We start from the raw sequence: 2,500 nt of genomic DNA on the forward strand, positions 1-2,500 counted from the left end.
CGACTCGCCGCTCGCCCACAATTTGTTTGCAACGAAACATTTGTTTTTAATTTTGTTGGTTTGAAATTGTTTTGAAAAGGTTCTTTAAATCTAGTGGGTTTGCAACTCATAAGAGCGTCACTTTCAACGTCCCCGGCATTGGATTGAGTTTCTAAAAACAACCGTGCACACCGAGGTTAAACTTTACCGGCTCCACTCCGACTCGCCGCTCGCCCACTAGTCCGAAGGCAACAAAACATTTGTTTTTCATTTTGATGAAAATTTCTGTTTTTAAATCTTGTTGGTTTGAAATTGTTTTGAAAAGGTTCTTTAAATCTTGCGGGTTTGCAACTCATAAGAGCGTCACTTTCAACGTCCCCGGCATTGGATTGAGTTTCTAAAAACAACCGTGCACACCGAGGTTAAACTTTACCGGCTCCACTCCGACTCGCCGCTCGCCCACAAATCCGAAGGCAACAAAACATTTGTTTTTAATTTTGATGAAATTTTTTGAAAACATTGGCTTGGCAAGCCCCAATCCGCGACTATCCACCCACCGCCACCCCACACGAGTGGTTGTTGTTGCGAAATGAGGTTGTGGTCGACATGCCCGTGCATTTGAGAAGGAGTTCCTAGCACTCCATGCTCTCCCATGCCAAAAAAAAGCCTAGACAACCCCATTTCGCAACTTTCCACGCCTTTTTTTTCCTCCCTCACCCATGGCGGCGGCGTGGTGGCGGCGGCCGGATTCCGGCCACCACCGCCATGGGTGGCAGCCCCCCGACCCCGACACCAAACCCATAATACCGAGGCAACATATCGAGGCAACATGACATGGGTGTGGCGTGGGGGAAGGGGGCTGCAGCTAGGAAGGCATGGGCTGCCATGCATATGCAGGCAACACACACCCCCCTATATAGCATTTTATGCATTTAGCCCTTTGACAGGAAGAGACATCACCTATGCGCGAGGAGTCATAATGGGCTCTAAATAATTCAATACAAGGTATTTGGACGTGATTTTTTGCAGGGATACTAAGAAACATGCAATCTATGATGGGAAAAAGTTTCATAAATTTTTGAAGTCGGGAAGTATTTTTTATTATTTTTAGAAGTCGTAAAATTGAAAAAATCATTAAAACAAATCCGGGAGGAATTTTTTAGTTTTGTAAGTTGGAGAAGGTCCTAAAAATCATAGACTACTTATGGGGAGCTTATTGTGCGAGGAAATTTCAATAAAAACGGGGTTTGACAAGATTTGAAAAATTCTGTCGACATTTGAAAAAACCTGGAACCATGCTGCCGGCATGCTGCGCACATGCTGCGCGCAGGCTGCGCGCATGCTGCGCGCAGACTGCGCGCATGCCATGGCAGGACAAGTTTCGCTAGCCTCACTGTCGACAGATGCGCAAGCTGCGCGCACGCTGCGCACAGGCTGCGCGCATGCTGCGCACAGACTGCGCGCACGCTGCGCGCATGCCATGGCAGGACAAGTTTCGCTAGCCTCACTGTCGACAGATGCGCAAGCTGCGCGCAAGCTCCGCGCACGCTGCGCACAGCCTGTGCGCATGTTGTGCGCATGCTGCGCGCAGGCTGCGCGCAGGCGCCGCGCATGCCATGGCAGGACAAGTTTCGCTAGCCTCACTGTCGACAGATGCGCAAGCTGCGCGCACGCTGCGCACAGGCTGCGCACAGCGCATGCCATGGCAGGACAAGTTCGCTAGCCTCACTGTCGACAGATGCGCAAGCTGCGCGCACAGGCTGCGCGCACGCCATGGCAGGACAAGTTTCGCTAGCCTCACTGTCGACAGAATCAGCACGCTGCGCGCAAGCTGCGCGCACGCTGCCGGCATGGTGCGCGCACGCTGCCGGCATGCTGTGCGCACGCTGCCGGCATGCTGTGCGCACGCTGCGCGCGCGCATGGCAGGACAAGTTTCGAAAATTTCTGTCGACAGTCTCAGCAGCGCGCACGCTGCCGACATGCTGTGCGCACGCTGCGCACAGGCTGCCGGCATGCTGCGCGCAGCCCATGGCAGGACAAGGTCCGAAAAATTCTGTCGACATTTTTACGCCGTGGTAGGCTTCCGCTTCGCGTCACTTTGTCGACATTCAAGCCTACCATTTGTATTGAATTTTTCAAACCTTGTCAAACCCCATTATTCAAATGTCGAAAAATTTTGTCGACATTTTTACGCCATGATAGGCTTCCGCTTCGCGTCACTTTGTCGGAATGCATCGCATGGCGAGGCAAGGCCACGGCATGCCAAGGCGAAGGCAACGCATGGCTTGAATGGCTTGGTCAAGGCCACATCATGGGCACGGCATGCCAAGGCAAGGCGAGGCAAGCCATCCTTAGCCTCGCCTACACTCACTTTCTCGGAATGCATTGGATGATGAGCAATTCCAAGGTAAGGCAACGCATGGCTTGAATGGCTTGGTGTAGGCCACAACTTGGGCATGGCATGCCAATGCAAGGCAAGGCAAGGCAAGCCATCCTTAGCCTCGCCTACACTCACTTTCT

Source organism: Prunus avium, unplaced genomic scaffold (assembly GCF_965620075.1).
Source record: "Prunus avium unplaced genomic scaffold, drPruAviu1.hap1.1 HAP1_SCAFFOLD_35, whole genome shotgun sequence".
Lineage (NCBI taxonomy): Eukaryota > Viridiplantae > Streptophyta > Magnoliopsida > Rosales > Rosaceae > Prunus > Prunus avium.